The following is a 19,931-nucleotide window of genomic DNA, read 5'->3' on the forward strand; positions in this document are numbered from 1 at the left end:
TATTTATGTCTAAAGATCCAAGCCCAACTGGATTTGAGAAAATCCGTCTTATCTTTACTATGTACCTATTCAAGTCCTGATCGACACTCATCTATCCTGATATTGTCTTGGACTATAATTATAATGAAATATTTATTATTTTTGTTGGGCAAAGTGGTAATTCGACAAAGTGTCCGTTTGCACAAGGAGATTTCGGTAAAGTGTCCTAGAACCCTTATGTTATAGAAATAGTTATACATCATCCTATAGGGGAAAAAAGGAGACGGATGGACTTCAATCGAGAATAATACTTACCTAAGATTTAATTCAATATATATTTTTATATATATATAAAAAATGAATATTGGTATAAGGGTGAAGGGGGGCTTGAATACTTTATGTTGAAGAGAAGGAAAAACTACGGAAAAAACGTTTAACGAACCGGAAGGAAAAAATAAAAGTTTTTTTTTGTTCAACTATGTATATAATATATGTACATCTCACATTATTGTCATAACTATGAATGCTTTTATTCAAGCCAATAAAGGTTATGGGAGCCCATTTATTTGTGACTTCATTTACTTTAAGTCCTTCTTAGCTATGATTCCATTTTAAAAGGAAGTATTGGGTAGATTGAGAGCTCTTTCTCGATTTGGTGAGTGGTGGAGTTATTTATCTGATTAATTCAGATAGCGAAGGAGACTCTGTCCTGCTAAATAGTGTCAATGTCATTTTCGTCCGTTGAAATTTCTTCTAACCACACGCGATTGAGCTATAACAGGTATGTGATGCTCTGGTTTTCTGGGTCTAACCCCCGACCAACTACCTCTTGGACCCTTTACCCCTATCATTATTATTGAGAAGTACAGTTAGTAAATGATAGAGGGCAATGTTGAGCAATGAAACTTTCAAGCTCGAATCGAAAAGTAATTATGAGTTCTATAAATCATCAAAATTTTAATACTAAAAAATGTTAATAAATACATAGCCTGATTGATTGCTTTCCCAAAGGCATGACATAATATAAGATAGAATAAATACTTTGATTAATTCCTAATCTAATTTCCTTAAGCCCATGCCAAAATTCGCAAATTTGGACTTAATGGTGTACGAAAAATTAGAAAAAATCAATTTCTCAATTTCCATACTCATCATTTTTGGTTCAACATATAATAGTGTTTCTACCTTTCCATTAAGTTATGACGTTATGAATTGCATCAACAATCTAAAATTTATTTGACCTCTGAATATATACAAGCTTTGAAACTTGAAGCCTCTTATGATTTAAATCAGGATAAAAAACACTCTTAATTGTATATTTGACAAATTATTGAGTTGATCAAAGGAGTGAAATGTGTTTATTTGTTCATTTAATAATTCCAATGATTTCCTGTCTCTTACTTCTGAAGATACTCAATTTATATTCGACCATTAGCAAGATTAAGGAGAGTTTTTCGGGTGCAAATATTGATAGAACTATATCTATAATATTTGTATCTGTTAATATGAAGGGTCTCATAAATAAATAGTCAAGTTATCTATCGGCCATTATTCTTTTTGGATTATCTGTGAGAAGGAATTCGCCTTCAAAAACTAAGGCACTAAACTATGGACTTTTAACTTCCAAGGCATATATTGCCAAAAAAGCTCACTTTGAGAGAGACGATCAGAGTGGAACATTTTAGAGACATTTTAATAGATGCCAAAGCAAGATACGTTGCTTTTAATATCAAAATACCAAGAGCCTACGGAAAGTTATGGGACTTTGCCTCTGACATAGTGAGGCCCATACCCTCTGAATCAGAACGTCACCTGAAAAATTTAAAATATAATGTAAATATTTTTAGGAAACATCATCGTGGAAATTTTTATTACTGTAATTTTTTATACCTTTTAACGTTTTCAAAGTATTTATGTCAATTCTTTCAATATTTTTAGCTTTGAAGTCCAAATCTAGTTGCAAGACTATAGAGTCTAAGTCAAATCTCGAGTCTTTGACTGTGAGATCGTCTTCAAGGTATGGGCTCAACTCCAAGTCGAGTACCAAGCCTTGAATCCAAGTTCCCACCTCTGGCAATAATCAACCATTGTTTCTTAAATTATACATTTATTATTTTGTTATTTTATCCATCAATAAATCATAAATAAATGTATAGACTTTATAGTTAATTAAATCTCCTCTTTAACTTTCAAAGTGACAAGTTACTAGATGATTTGAGGCCTTTTTTCTATTTCTTTTTGAAGGAAATGTAGCGTGATACAATCAAGGTAAACGACATGATATCAACTCCACTAATTATAAAAACATATTTTACCTGGTTATAGGTCTCTTACCCCCCTCCCAACCAACTACCTTCTATCCTTTAAACCCCCTCCAATTACATCTTATTACTCCCAGCAACTCACTCCCCAAACTTTTTACCCCCTATACAACAAATAGCAACCATACGACCAAACATTCAATCTTTTAACAAACATACAAGTGTAATTATTAATTTAACTCAATGACGTAATTATTAGTGATGGATCGGACATATCTTCACCTGATCACTTGTCACCTCTTGAAGGTTAAAGATGAGTTTTAATTAACTATCATTCCTAATTTAAGGTTTTTAAAATAGAATGGGTAACATAGCCGCATACAAAATAAATTAGCAGCTGTAGGTGAATTGGAAGATATAAGGCTGATAAATGTAGAAATATCTTCTTCACTTGTATAATTAGACTCTTTTGAATTGACTAAAATTGTTGGAATTGATAATATTGATTTTGAAAGTAGGCTAAGACGATTTTTTTTTCATCACAACTGATGTAGTAATTTCCGCACGCAAGTTCTCTATACCACCCAAAACGTCTTGAGTCCAAATTAATTTTACGAAGAAAAATAAACTTAACTTTATTTTTATCCAGTAAATATAAAGCTAAATGGGCTAATCCAATGGATGTTTCATAGGTGGCATGAAATGTTTCGGAAGATAAACCACCTCCATGTTTCTTTGTGAGTGTCTCCCATTTGTTAATCAATTCTCCAAACTTAATCAATAAAAGAATTTGTTCCCGCTCATTTCTAGGAATTGGTTTTAATAAATTAGTATTAGAGTTCACATTTACGCAATTCCAAAAATACTAAAGAATAATCATAACTTTCGCTGTTTGCTTAAAGCTTCTGAATTGATCATCTTTCGACACATAATGTTTAAGTGCATTGAGAGTGGACTCGTGAAAACCCCTTACAGAAAGATCAACATTACACTTTTCAATTGGTTGAGGAGCAATTACTCTATGATTAAGCTTGTGAGCTAATTTCAATCCCTGGCCTAGCTCCATGTAATAGATTTGGCTCACATGCCCAAAGTCGACTTCAAGAATAACATCCTGGTTTTCAAAATATGGGTATTATAATTTTCGTCTGCTAGTTATGTTCTTATAATTTATTTTTGAAGATATGTTCTGAATTGAATAACACAAATATTTTCTTTTCGGAAGACGAAAAAGGATTCAAGTAAATAATTCCAGATTTTCTAATGTGATAATGGGCTTGTATTGTGCCAAAGTATTGAAATTCCTAATAATTCAGGAGAGTATCTTCGTCTTTTTGCTCTTACAGAGTGAAGGTAAAGTTGTTCTCTAATAAAGCTGATATGATTTTTCGAATTAAAGTCTGCAGAATGTACTGCTTCTTCCAATATCTTAATGTCATACTTTATGCTTCAAGCTAGTTGGGGCTCATTCCGTTTATTTTTTAAGTATGCTAAAATGTTATAGATATCAGAATAACGTCTTTGATGAACATATATGATTAAATTCGACAATAGGTATAGGAAGTCCTTTTAAAATTTAATACTTTTATAATTTCAGGATGTTTTGTAAACTTATGAAGATAATGTTTTTCTTCAATAGTTTCTTACTCACTGTTACTTTTGATGAGTTTTCTTCTTAAGATAACCAGCCCTACAACCTGGACAACAGCAAATCCTTCTGTCTAAAATACTCCCGAGAATGACAAACTGTGCTTATATTATTGTAAAGATGTATAATTACCAAGTAAAAGTAGATATAACAATTAACAATTGTTGAAAACAAAAATACGTTAATAACTTTAACCACGAAGTCTCTAAGTACACAAAAAATTAGAATAATCATTTTGAATGAATATATAAAAAATGAATTACTCATTTCTTCTTTGTAGTCTTGTAAAACAAAAACAAAAAAGAGTGCGTTCCATATTCATTTCAGTATTCCCAGAATTAGTAATCTGAAGAATGAATTTTCTTTTCCTTAGCAGTTCTCATTATTATTTAATTCTTGCGTAGTTAACTTCTTTTTTTACTTATTATGTGCTCATGAAAGACAAAGTAAACTTGAGGATTTTTTTACTGAGTTATAATTGTAAGTCCTTGTTGGACACAGAGTAGAATTAAGGATGGAAATTGGAGTAATTCTTAATAATGTCCTTGTTTATTTTCTTCTTAACTTGTCACAGCTGATTGTAGGTGATCTAATGCTGGTATCAAAGTCGCATAAAACGCTATTTAAAAAAAGGGTCTACCTTTTTCCAGTTTTTGCCTGATTCAGGGCAGATCCCTATAAGAAGAGTTACGACACCCAGCAAACTGCCTGACGTCACCTGAAAATCATCTGAAATAAATTTGTGGCCTTATTCAAATCTTATTTACTTTGAATAAAAAGTAATTTCTCCAATACATCGACCTGAAATCCCAAAATTAGCATAGAAATGCCTTAGTATCGCGCTGTTAAATGCTCGAGCAAATCCGGGAACAAAAATTCCCCCCTTTTTTTCTTTCCAAAGGATAAGAGTATATCAAAGAAATGGATATTACGAATGAAAAGGGGCAATGAGAAGCCTTCCACTCATTCTCTGTTATGATCAAAGCACATCAAAAGAAGCCCATTCCAAAGATTAGACCACTCCGATCGGATAAAAAGCTCTGTTTTTGGGGATATTCCTACCCTCTTCAGCCACATGAAGCCTATTGTACAAACAAAAACACAGAATCCTAGAAAATCACATGAGCAAAAAGTATTGTGGTATAATGATGGACGAAATGTGGATTAAATCAACTCTCGAATATGATGCCAGTGACCAATTAGTAAGAGGTTACGATACCCATAAGCCGTCAAGTTATGAATTGACCACACATGCTCTAGTATTTGCATTAGTTGGAGTCAAAACTCGTTGGAAGCAGGCCGTTGCCTACCATTTTACTGGATTCAGTTTCAATAAAAAAATATGTCGCTATGGCTTTAAAGGAAATTGCAATTGCTGCTCATTAGTCCGGGTTGATTCTTATATTATGGGCAAAGAATGAGAATATGTGGGGAAAAAATTATCACGGATTCCTGAAGGATTTGCAAGGGACTAAAATTTAACGGATTTTGAATATTCAACTTTTGAAGTTGAAGAAATGTATTTTGCAGTTTATAGTTATGTCTCCTAAACGTTTCTAAGCCTGAGCCCCCCCCCCCTTCTTGATGCTGACCACCTTTGTAAATTTCCGATAGTGTGGTCATTTTACGTTCATTAAATTTGTCAGTTAAAATGATTGAGGGTCATTTGATTATTAAACAATTCATTGCAAGCAATTTGATCATTAAGGATTTTATTAAGGTATAAATTCATTGCAAGCATTTTGATAATACAGTGCAGGGATATTCAACTTGGGGATTGCGGCCCACCTAATGTTTAGTTGTGGCTCACTACTCATTCTCACTTCAGGTAGTATTTTTTTAGCAAAATTGTCGCAATATCCTAAAAACGCGTAGAATGTTCATAATACATTGAAAAATGTTTTACGATAACTTATAATTTTTGAGACTCTAACAGAGTTGCCAGATTAGCTTTTTTAAGCAGTTTGGCCTTGAAGAATTAGATTTAGCCCTTTTTTACATTTGGTCTAAAATTGAACTAAATTTTATTTTGAATAGTTGTTTTTTTAACGATATTTTTCAAGAAATTTAACTTAATATGTTCTGAGGCCCATTAAAATATTTTTAGTAGCAATGTAGCCCCTTATATCAAAATATAAGACATCTCTAATCCAGTGCATTTTCATTGAAATTGATATTGTATTCAGACAATTAAACTATAGTATGATAAGAAATTATCACAAGAGACTCAATATTATTTCAAAATAAAGCTGGTCTCTGTGGGGGGACTACAATCTATCGCCACTTCTATGCTGAGTATCAAGGACCCTTTATAATATATTATAATACACCCCGAATTGTACAAGTGAACCACTGGTCTAAAAGGTGGATCATTACCCACCTCACTGTTCCCCGGAGCATCAAAGAACCCTTTCAATATCCTATAATACAACCCAGCCCATAGGTTGTACAAATGAACCGCTGGTAGAAAAGTTGGGGCATTACCACTGCCACCGCTTCATTGAGCATTAAGAAGTCATTCTAATAGTCTATTATAACCCTGGGACCACGGGTTGTGCAAGTGAACTTATGCATGGAAATCCCCATCACTCACAATCTCAGAAATCATATGAGAGAGCAAATGGAGACATTCAAGACATTCTTTTGATGTGGCAACGTGACAACAAGATAAGTAAGTTGGCTTATGAACAGTGGTTTGTTCAGTGTATCAAGTTCCAAGTATCGACCGTAGAAAAACAGATCCCCACTACGTCTTGGCTGTTTTGATCCATGTAGCAGAAAACGGATATTATAGACTTAGGGACAAAAAATGGGTTTATATGAAATATATAACCGTTTAGTTCGAATATAATTAAATAGGATCAACAATTCTGATGTAATTTTTTATTGGATCTTTACTTGTATCTGTAGTCATCCTGATATGCCCAAATTTTATCACATTCATTCAAATTGCTCACTTTTTTCGTTAATATTTTAGTATTAACAAATACCGGAACCTCTGGCTGCAGAAGAGTCGCATGACGGTCATAAAATACCAAGTCATAAGTTTTTGTCAGAGTTTCGTCGGTGTCATAATATAATCTTCGTCAGACATCGTCATTGTTTCGTTGTAGTTATCTTTTATTTCGTATCGTCTTCGTCGTTGTTTCGTCAGAGTTTTGTCTTCGTCAGAATTTTGTCTTCGTCTTTGTCTCGTCTTCATCATGATTTTTGTTAAATTTTTGTCTTCGTCACGATTTTTGTTAGATTTTCATCTTCGTCAGGAAAAAAAAGTTTCGTTAAGGAAAAGATTTTGTCTCGTCAGGCTTGACGAAGTTAACACTGGATCCGAGATATACGTTGCCATCCCAAAAATATACTTCTGAAAAATTGTTGCCAGTTTCATGGGATAGGAGTTATAAAGAGGGACGGTAATGCGTTACGATTTTTTATTACTTACTCCTAGAAATTTTAGAATCAATAAAGGTTATGTTTAATAAATGTATTATTGTTTTATTTTTTTAAATATATTATCACAGAGGAATACCAAACTTTCACTAATACAATAAAGTCAAGTATATAATTTATCTCTGCATGCAGAATCCAAAACTGATCTTTGTTTTTTCTGGGCTATCAGGTTTCAGAAATATCTGAGATTATTGTAATTCCTGACTATTATTTTAGGCATTAAGACAATCACGAAAATGAGGTACAATGAATAAAACTGATTTAAAAATGTACTACAAAGTGATTTTGTTAATACTGTATCTATCCTCTTTTGAACTCGACATATTTCCATTTTTAGGATGAAATCCCAAACTCATCTTGAAACCATTATAACTTATTCATCATTCATAGTGATAAGGAGTAACATAGCTCATATTATAGAAAAATATTCCATCTTTTATTTAAAAAAATACTTATTTAAAAAATAAGGATCCTCTAGGACTTTAGTTCGATTTGGTATTTTTTTGAGTGATACAATTTTTTATGGGGTGTACGAGCAAATATACAACATTATTTTATGTAATTTACAATTTCAATGTCCTCATAACCACGTCATACTCCGTAATAAACATATACATAACCTAATAACGGTCTTCGTACAAATTCAAATAAAATAATTATTAATTACTATTTAGGTATATTTTAAGTATTAAAATTATCTACTCATCATGAATGGATCTCTTCATTGTTTCTATCCTGGAATCCCTAGTCGAATATGGAGTTTTGAATAAGTTTAAGAGTATCTCTTGAGATGGATGATTAAGTTAGAAGTATCTTCCATTGGTCCTAATTCTTGGAAAACAAAATAGTCCAATTCTTCAGGTATTCATGAATGAAGCCTTAGACTTTAAAAATTGTCAAAGTAAAATTGCATTAAAATTTCAAACTGTTATATATTTTAGTTTCATGACTATAACTTCTCATTGTTGTAGGACATGATTAACAAACTATTAATAATATATTTCACATCTAAAGCATTTCATCTGAATCTGAAAGTAAATGGATCCCGTCATAGTTTCAACTGTTGAATAGATTCCCACCAAAGTAAAAAGTTGAATCTACTCTAGTATGAAGCTAATTTTGCTTGGTTTTCTTCTTTGGCTATTTTCACCCAGTTACATTCCCGTAGATATTGGACTTCGAGTATCTTTTGTTGAGGATGAAGTATCTTGGATTTCTTCTTTTGTCCTAATTCATAAAGAAATTTTCGTCTTTAATTAATGAAGATCTAAGCAATTGAAAAACACTTTTATATTTATAATTTGTACCTCCATTTACTCAAATATTTTTGCATGTTATTTTTTAATATATTTGGATTTTATAATTTTAGCTTATGTATCATATTAATGTTTGGATAACACAAAATATTTTACTTAATTATAATTATAATTGTCACATCAAGTCTTTTATTTTCTTCAATTATAATTGTAGTCTCTGGAAGAGGATGTATGAGTTGACATTAACCAATTCAGCGTACATATTTTATCACTTACTAATAAATGTAACTTTTTAATAATCTTTTAACAAATAATGTTCCTTATTATTTTTTTAATGAAAAATGTTTGATTTTCACAGGACCTGTAGTTGAATTGTTATTTTTATAACTTGAAGAACTTAAATGTCCAGGAATATTTGGAATAACAATCAATGGATAGCCAAGTTGATCTGGTATTCCATTTGTTTCTGTTACTGCTCATTCTTTTCACAATGATTCTCTGTCTGAGCTTATACTCGCTTGCCAAGAATTCAAAAAGATAGGCATACTGAAGAAGCGTTTAGTGTTTTTTTAAAGGTTTTTTTTTTTTTAATATAATGATTTAACATAGTGATGTTAAATAAATATACTTGTAAATGCAAATTGAAATCATAAAAGTTTAATTTTTTTTATATTGGTCATAAGTGAATAAGCATTCAAATTGTATTTTTAAACATAAGTTACTTACTTATTGAGTAAATTACTTTTATTTTCTATTAAAATCGGAAATAATATAATTACATTGAAATAATACATTTTACTGTTTCCAGAATGTCCTTGATAATTATCAAATGTTCGATAAAGTATTTGCATCACATCGGATAATGCAGCCATTTTTAAACTTACCATTAAATTAATTGGTAAATTTCACTATAAAAAGGTCTTATATGCCGTGAATGGATAACGTTATTCCTGTTGACTTATTGATTGCATCAATGTTTTCCTACATACCATTGAGACTGAATTGAAGTGCTCGGCGTAGTAATCAATCGGTTTCGATCACCAGAATTCAGAAACAAAAATTTTACTTTACCTTGTATTTTCGAAGTAATTCAGGGAGAACGTTGCTATTCTTTTCAGAACATGAAATAATCAAATGACATTCAAAATCATTTGGGAATTTTGCTTGAGGTTTTTGATTGATTTTGTAAGATAAGCTGTACCATCGATAAGGAAAAACACTTGCCACAGAAATCTGAGCCAAGAATGTTGTTAAGGCTTTTGACTTCAGTTGTTCTATTCTCAGCCTTCTTTACATCTTTAAAGTTTATTAAATAATGGTAATCTAACAATGAACATATGGAAGATCAATCAATACTGCAGTCATTGATCATAGTTTCGTCCAAGAGAAGAACATTATCATTTCCTACAAGTTATTTGGTAATCTTTGACGACACTACTTTACTTAGGGACTCCAACTACTTTGTGATGTTGTAGCGAGAAGGAATGGCTTGCCAGTATAAAGTTTCATAAATTTTAAAAGAATTAGATGGCTATGAATATGGAGTGAGACATTGTAAGAGACATGCATTTTCTTCATGTCTGACATAAAATTAGGAGCATCAGGACTGGATTCAATTATATACTTTGAATAAATGTTCAAATTTATTATCGTCAATACAGTTTTTCTTATGTTGTTGAAATGTGAATTTTCTAAAGGCCCAAAACCACAAAGGCTACGTGACAAAAATATTGAAACCTTACCATAAATCTATTCTTTTTCTCTTTTTTTATCGGCGAAATAGGAATTAAAATGATAATTAATGTTAAAAAAATAAACTATAATTGTTATATTTACTTTTCTTTGTTTCATGTATAATATTAGAATTCTACATAAGAAAAGAATGGAATATTGAAATTGTAGGGCCAATGCATTTCAGAATAAATACACTTTAAAAAATTAAACTAATGGAAATTGTATGAAAGACATGCTATAAAATTAACATAAGTTTTTATTTTTAAAATTGATATCATTTTTATTTAATTTTTAATCATTCGGTAATATCCATCACAATTATACATTTAAACAATTTGAGTTGTCTTTTTTTGGGTAATAATAATGACGATGGAATTGTTCTTCGATGTCCTACAAGATATAGAATCAGATCCTTGGTAATAATAATTCTGTAATTGAGAAGATAATATTATTTTAATATTTAAAGGACGACAGTTTCATATTCTAATATCAAGGATCCATATCGTCTATTCTTCTTTCTCATACCTTTATTGAGAGTTTTACCATTTTAGAACAAAAATATTCTAGGACTGGATCATTTTCTTCTTCAAATTTAAACATTTGGTAAGTCATCTTGACAAAAACTTAGTGAGATAATGGATAAATATTGTAACCATTCCTAACTATACAACATTGGTTTGAAGGTTATAATTATGGTTATGATAAAAAGTCTTTGTTGGACTAAGACTAGATTTGGGATCGACTCCGAAGTCATTCTTGGCAATAATTTAACAATAGATACAGAGTAGGATTTGTGTTTACTTTTTTTCCTACCCTCTCAGGGCTATAACAGATAGTCCATTATACGTCATGACAGCATAGCTGCTCTTCTCCAGAACATTCTTCAATTGTCAGGGGTAGCAAGTTGATTTTTGGTGTTTTTTTTTTTTGGAAGCATACAGGTGGATAACATTATTTTCCATTCTGGATATAATGAAGACGGATGAAGTACGGAGATTTAAATCACACGACCTCGTTTTTGCTGAGGTGAAACCTTCAATAAATAAATCTTTTATATTTGGTATGATTTGGAGATAAGCCAAGGAACAAAGTGAAGTATCTTGATATACATGGAGATTATGTTCTTAAAACAAGTATAGGACTTGAATAAAACAAGATCTGTAATGTAGAAAACAATTTATTAGCATTATAATGTTAATGATTGAATATGATGACGGATGAAAGAATAGGCTTGGCTACTCAAAATGACTAAGATATATTTGCTAATAATAAATATGTAACAACATTGACTATTTACAACCAACTGGACAAAACACCATGACTCGAGAAGTGTACGCAGTACACACACATAGTTACAAATTCACTTGCTTATGTTTCCACATTCTACACATCTTTTCTGATTGTCGAAATTTGGCCATTTTGGATCACCTCCAAGAGATCGAGTGTTGAATTCCCATGTTTGGTAAACCAATTCGCCAATTGATTTTTAGTTTGGACCAAAACAACTTTCTTTATTCCCGATCTTTCCATCATCTCCTTCAGCATTGCAATCTTAATCCTCAATCTCTTGTCTTCTAATTGCTTCGTTGTTTGAAGGCCTTCTCATAAGGATTTGCATTTGTTTTTAAAATCACTTCTAATTTAAATCAATAAATTTCATACACTAGACTATTGATGTAGAAACACATTTCAGCTCCTTCCAACAGTGCCAGAGTTTCAGGTACCAAGGTTGACTTCACCACTCTTTTTATTCTTTTAGATACCCATGCAATTGGACATATTTTTGCGTTTTTGTCTTCTATCATGAAGAAAATCCCAATTTGTGATCCACTATTTTCGACGTTTGCATAGGTATAACATATAATTTTGCACGTTTTCAAATCTTCCGACCTAGGTAAAGTTATTTTGCTTGTTGTGACTTTCTGGACCATTTTATTTGCTTTAATAATATCTTGTACCACTGGTTCCTTCATCTTTGATACTCCCAGACTGACCCCAAAAGAAATATCCGGTCGAGTTTGGGTCGCAACCCAGTTAAGCTCTCCAATTATAGATCTTTATTCTTTGATGTCATCTTCTCTCAAGTGTTGCCATTTTTATTTTCTTCTTTCATCCCTCAAACGGATGGCATCCAGAGACAAATTATACTAAAATGGATCCATTTGAATAGTTCCATCCTTTTGGTTTCTGACATTGACTCCAAGATATTTGAAATTTCCAATCTCTTCCCCTTTTGTTTGAAATTATTTTCGAATCTTCCCAATTTTTTCTTTAAACACACTAGATCCAGGCCACAACAAATCATCAACATGAATACAGTTCATTCCATTGAATTTTCCATCTTCTTTCCAATAAAAAATAAAATTGTCTAACTTTGACAAAGTCATTCCAACTTCCAACAAAAAAACTTTAAAAACGATTTTACCAAGCTCTTGCTGCATCAACCAGACCATATACTCCTTTTTTGAGTTTCCATAAATTTCCAATATAATAATCCTCGGGGGGTTTCAAAAGACATCTCTTATTATTGGACTCCTTGCAAAAAAGCAGTTTTTATATCTATGAGTTCCAAATCTAACCATTTGAGCTCATCAACATAATTGTCATTATTAATCCTTCTTTGCTACAAGTAGGTGAATCTGTTCGGATTTCATTGCCATGTTCTTCATATTCTCTTGCTACCAGTCTTGATTTTATGATTGACTTGTCTTTTACAATCTTTTTTGTCACCACCCATCTCGTTGAAATAGTTATTTGACGATGATCTTCCACTTCTTCAAAAACTTTTCTTTCCAATTATCAATCTCATTTCTTTTTGCATTCTTCACTTCTCCAGAGTAAATATTAAACAATACTTAAGGGTGATAATTTTGGTAAAAATAGATAAGCGTGCGAGGAGAAGAGAAGAAATACTTATGACTAAGGGTGATAATTTTGGTAAAAATAGAAAAGCGTGCGAGGAGAAGAGAAGAAATACTTATGGCATCATTGATTAAATAATATACATCTTCTTCTATCAATCAAGAACGTTATCATTCCCGCCTTTATTATTCAATATTATTATAATATTAGATGGTGATAGTCGATAGAGAACTGAATAAAATGCCTAAAATAACATCGCCTTCTGTCTAGATTTCTGAAAATGGAGGCCCAAGAATTTGGAAAATACTTACCGGATGAGAAAGAGATGGTTTGTCGGATTTGTCGATATAAATGTGCCTTTAGTCCCCTGTCTAGAATTACACGCCACTGATTATCCTCATCTCATATCAAGAGCATGGGTATTCATCAAAAAAATTAAGTTAATGATGAATGCATCAAGTCAGACTGTAATTCTGATCTCACAAAGATGCTTATTGCATGTAATATAACCTTATCCATTGCTAATCGTCTACGTTCAAAAAATTTATGGAGAAATACAAGGGTAACCCTATCCCTTCCCGAGGAACCATCATTAAATTAATGGAGGATGTTGGTACTGATGTCATTTATAGAAATACATATAAAAATATTTTGAGTAATCACACAAAACTTTGTACTATCTAACAGTCAGTATTCAATTTTTTTTCAAATCTAACCCTAAAATATGATTATATTTTAGCTAAACATATCAAGAATTATGATACACAACTCAGTAAAGGGCAAAAACAACTGCTTAAATGGTCACAACAACGGGGGTAGTAGCTTTGGATGGATTGCAACTAGTTTGTCTGAGACTAGTTTCTTCTCTTAAAGACTTGGGTATGATCATTAGGTTTTCCAATATTACATAGTCAATAAATGTTACTTTTTTATCACTTAAGACTTAGCTATGGTTGATAGGCTCCAAGAAATGGTATTAAGAAAACTCATAAAAGGCAAAAACAACTGTTTAAATGGTCACAACAACGAGGGTAGTTACATTGGGTGTTGCATTATAATTAGCAATTGTGTATATCCTTCATGATAATAGTATGTTGTTATATTAGCATAAATCACGGGGGAAATATCTTTTTTGATGCTCTTAATAAGGAGTAATATCGCCGGACATTACTACATAATTAGCTTTTGCTCTAAAGCTTTAAGATGGATTTATTTGTAACATTTTTTTTATTAGTATATTTATTGTCTAATTTTATGATTTTGACATTTACTTTATTATAAATAATTAGTTAGATCTCATCGGTAGAGATATATCTGCACGCGTTTTTCTCTACAATATTATCAACTTTAAGTCAATACTTCATGATCCTCCTCTCACAACCTTCCACACCTTCCAGGTATCTATACAATATTCTTCACCCGTACCATTGTTTCTGATATTATAGAACCTCCTATATATTCCATTGGTTTTGCCAGTTCTACCAATAAATTTTCCTTGGAACCACTTGTCAAAATTGGGATCAATGGCTTCAAAATTTTCTCCAACCTTTGGACAGGTTTGATCCATTTCAAAAACGAATTTTTCTTCATTACGTGGACGACCTCTTCTTCTTTTAACCTGTACATTAGGATTTTCACCATGTTTAATGGAAACATCTTCTTCATTGCTATTTGAAACATCTTCAACATGTCTAGCTATGACACTTTCATCTTCAATACGAGCTTCCACAACATTTATTTGTCTTCGACCATGATGATAATCTTTATCATCAACAAGAGCTTCTTCAACTTTTTTTTGTATTTGTCCATAATCATGATCAATGCCATGAACACAGGCTTCAATATTTGTTTTAACCATTGTAACATCTTATTTTACAACACTTTTTCGTATTTTCACATCTTTTTGCAGCATACAAACATGACATCTTATATAGTAACCACCATGACGTACTAAATAGACTTTACCATCTTTTCCAATAATTTTACCAGGACCTTTCCATTTATTTCGAGTCATAATTTCGTTTGTAAAATACCTTATCACCAATATTGAGATCTTTTGTTGCTCCATCTCTGATATTATGTGAAAGAGCCCTTTGAATTTCGATATTTCATTCATTTTTCATGTATTCACATCTAGCTGAATGTAATCCATTCAAGTTTCTTTTCACTGTTTCTGATTGAGTTTCTGGTTTTATTGGAGGCAGCATATTAACATCCAATGATGAATAATTCGTGTTAAAACCAAAAAAATAAATGGTTAGTAGAAAGTCCTTCAAAATTCTGTAAAGAATTCTTGCTCTAACAGCCCAATCAAGTGCCACATCCACGTCTGTGATGTCATCTTCAACCAACCTTGAAACTATAATACCCAAAATGCTATTTGTCCTCTCATATAGACCATTCGAAAATGGAGAATATGCAGCTGTGTTCATTATTCTAATGTTAAATTTTTCTCCCACTTCAATAATCTCATTATTGCTAAATTCCAGGTCATTGTCCATAAGGAACTTCTTAGGTGCCCCAAATTTTGATATCCATGTTCCAAAAATGCCTTGAATGATGGTGAATGGTATCTTGTTACTGATAGTACCTGCAACACAAAATATTTTTGCTGCATCGACCATTAGTATAAAATAATAGTTTTTCTTCCAGTACTTGAGATTCATAGATACAACATCATAAAAGCTTTTGGCCATCTGTAAAGCAACAACTGGTCTTGTTTCTTCGTTTTCATGCATATCTCACATTTATTCGTTATGTGAACTATTTCTTGTTCCAACTTTTTATTATAGAATTTAGACTTCTTGATAAATTCGAATAATCTCCTAGACGGTGGGTGACCAAATTGTCTGTGTAGCTTTATATACATTTTTCTAAAATCTTTGTCCCTTTTTCAGTTCCGTAAACATTGCCAATTTTAGATCCTTATACGCCCATCCAAGGACTCCTGTAAGCAGGATAGGACACTGCGCTCACGCATTTCCAATATGGGTCTTTGCTTATTCTTAAGGGTGATAATTTTGGTAAGAATAGAAAAGCGTGCGAGGAGAAAAGAAGAAATACTTATGGCATCATTGATTAAATAATATACATCTTCTTCTATCAATCATGATCGTTATCATTCCCGCCTTTATTATTAAATATTAATATAATAATATTAGATGGGGATAGTTGATAGAGAACTGAATAAAATGCAAAAAATAACGTCGCCTTCTGTCTGGATTTCTGAAAATGGAGGCCTAGGAATTTGGAAAATACTTACCGGATGAGAAAGAGATGGTTTGTCGGATTTGTCGATATAAATGTGCCTTTAGTCCCCTGTCTAGAATTACACGCCACTCATTATCCTCATCTCATAATAAGAGTATCGATATTCATCTATAAAATCAATTAAACGATGAATACATCAAGTCAGACTTTAACTCTGATCTCACAACGATGCTTATTGCATGTAATATAATCTTATCCATTGCTAATCATCTACGTTCAAAAAATGTATGGAGAAATACAAGGGTAAACATATTCCTTCCCGAGAAACCATCATTAAATTAATGGAGGATGTTGTTACTGATGTCATTTATAGAAATACATATAAAAATATTTTGAGTCATCCACACCAAATGACGATCAAGTTATCAGTAAAAAGTATTTACGAATATCGAAATGGAACTCTGAATTTTGTACTATCTCACAGTAAGTATTCATTTTTTTTTTTTAAATCTAACCATAAAATATGATTCTATTTTAGCTAAACATATCAAGAATTATGATACACAACTCAGTAAAGGGCAAAAACAACTGCTTAAATGGTCACAACAACGGGGGTAGTAGCTTTGGATGGATTGCAACTAGTTTGTCTGAGACTACTTACTTCGCTTTAAGACTTGGGTATGATCATTAGGTTTTCCAATATTACATAGTCAATAAATGTTACTTTTTTTATCACTTAAGACTTAGCTATGGTTGATAGGCTCCAAGAAATGGTATTAAGAAAACTCATAAAAGGCAAAAACAACTGTTTAAATGGTCACAACAACGAGGGTAGTTACATTGGGTGTTGCATTATAATTAGCAATTGTGTATATCCTTCATGATAATAGTATGTTGTTATATTAGCATAAATCACGGGGGAAATATCTTTTTTGATGCTCTTAATAGAAGTAATATCGCCGGACATTACTACATAATTAGCTTTTGCTCTAAATCTTTAAGATGGATTTATTTGTAACATTTTTTTATTAGTATATTTATTGTCTAATTTTATGATTTTGACATTTACTTTATTATAAATAATTAGTTAGATCTCATCGGTAGAGATATATCTATCCTGTGCACAATTGTATATAGCAACTTCCACATGAAGAAGAGGGGTGATTATCTTTTTGATTAAACTCCACGTCTCGCTTGTGTATTGCAACCTAAAGTTATGACATATTTAACTGAATTCCGATGTTAGAACAAGAAAAAATTATCTGGATCAATCTATTATTTCAATATTCTGTATTTATAATTTATTATTATTAATAGTTATATGATTTTAATTGTTTAATTTTGTATATCTAACTTAAATGTTTAATGGTTTATTTTTTAGTATGTAGATTATATTTAATTAAAGCCTTCTTTTTTAAACTTTGAGCTTCAAATATATTTCAAATACTCTACTTTGTCGTTTCATTAGCTATTATTCTGAGAATAAGGTTCATAATGAATTACAATTTCATGGAGTGTGACGTTTTCAAATCTACTGTAACGGATAAAAAACGTCGAAGTCAATTATACGTAGTATATCTTCATTAAACATTTTGCTAATAAATACATTCGTTATACCCTCAAAAATCCTAATAAAGCAGGCAACTGATAATCAAATCAGTATTTTAAACAATGATACCATATGTCTTTTCCCCCCTCCTCCTTGCACGCGTTTTTCTCTACAATATTATCAACTATTCTTATTCTATATCTAAAGTTGATAATTTTGTAGAGAAAAACGCGTGCAATAATGAGAGGTGGGGGGAGGAGAAAGACTTATGGTATCATTGTTTAAAATACTGATTTGATTATCAGTTGCCTGCTTTATTAGGATTTTTAAGGGTATAACGAATGTATTTATTAGCAAAATGTTTAATGAAGATATACTACGTATAATAGACTTAGATGTTTTTTATCCGTTACAGTAGATTTGAAAACGTCACACTCCATGAAATTGTAATTCATTATGAATCATATTCTCAGACTAATAACTAATGAAACGACAAAGTAGAGTATTTCGAAATATTTTTGAAGTTCTATGTTTAAAAAAGAAGGCTTAAATTAAATATAATCTACATACTAAAAAATAAACCATCATACGTTTATGTTAAATATAAAAAATTAAACAATTAGAATCATAATAATTAATAATAAAAATAAATTAAAAAGACATAATAGATTGATCCAAATAATATTTTCCTGTTCTGACATGAATTCAGTTAAATATGTCATAACTTTACGTTGCTAAACACAAGCCAACCGTGGAGTTTAATCAAAAAGACCATCACCCTTTTTTCTTAATGTGGAAGTTGCTATATACAATTGTGCACATGATAGATATATCTCAACGGATGAGATCTAAATAATTATTAATAATAAAGAAGTAAATGTTAAAATCGTAAAATTAGACAATAAATATACCAATACAAAAATGTTAGAATTAAATCCATCGTAAAGATTTAGTGCAAAAGCTAATTATGTAGTAATGTCCGGCGATATTACTCCTGATTGAGAGTATCAAAAAAGATTCCCCCCATTATTTATGCTTGTACAGCAACATACTATTATCCTGAATGATGCACACAATTGGTAATTATAATGCTACAGCCAATACAACTACCCCCTTTGTTGAGACCATTTACGCAGTTGTTTTTGCCTTTTATGAGTTTTCTGAAGACCATTTCTTGGAGCTTATCAAGGATAGCTAATCCTTAAGTGATAAAAAAGTAATATTTATTGACTATGTAATATTGGAAAACCTAGTGATCATACCCAAGTCTTTAAGTGAATAAACAAGTGTTAGACAAACTATATGGGAACCATCCAATAGCTAAGTTGTGACCATTTAAGCAGTTTTTTTTTTTGCCATTTAATGAGTTGTATATCATAATTCTTGATATTTTTAGCTAAAATAGAATCATATTTTATGGTTAGATTTAAAAAAAGGAATACTTACTGTTTGATGGTACAAAATTCAGAGTTCCATTGGATATCTCAATTTCCTACATAAAAATAAAAGAAAATCGTCTTTAAGTTGGGAAAATTCGATTAAAAAAAATTAAGAATTATCTTCCAACGGTATCTCCACAAAGGAAGGAGCTGGCGGTGTCTCTGGGGGCACCGATATCTGAGTCTTACATATTTAGGTGGCCAGCTACATTAGAGGCAAACTCGTCAACTGAAAATAGCAGAGTGACAGATAGAAAATAAGATTCTAGGTTATTTTGTGATATAAATAGGTAAAAACAGAAAAAGTAATAAAACTTTTATAAATGAGCAAAAATTCGAGCAATTATATCGTTCTTATAAAATGACGTGCGCTCCCGCTCTAGTTCAAGAATTTTGAGCGCTGCTCACAGATGCATTGCTGCTTTTTGTTGTCTCTTCAAGAATTAAAGAACAATAATGATAGCTTAGGTAGATAAAAAATGATTTTAAGGTAGCAATTACAAAAAGTGCGCCATCTTCAAATTTAATAATTTTTTTTAACCTCTG

The 19,931-nt window shown here is 31.4% G+C and overlaps 1 protein-coding gene across 2 annotated transcripts in view; it reads left to right on the plus strand.

Annotated features, from left to right (window-relative positions):
* Polr2I (RNA polymerase II subunit RpII15) overlaps positions 1-19,931 on the plus strand; it is a 566,921-nt gene that overhangs the window by 516,953 nt on the left and 30,037 nt on the right. The window lies entirely within an intron of this gene.

Source organism: Lepeophtheirus salmonis, chromosome 9, assembly GCF_016086655.4.
Source record: "Lepeophtheirus salmonis chromosome 9, UVic_Lsal_1.4, whole genome shotgun sequence".
Taxonomy (NCBI): domain Eukaryota; kingdom Metazoa; phylum Arthropoda; class Copepoda; order Siphonostomatoida; family Caligidae; genus Lepeophtheirus; species Lepeophtheirus salmonis.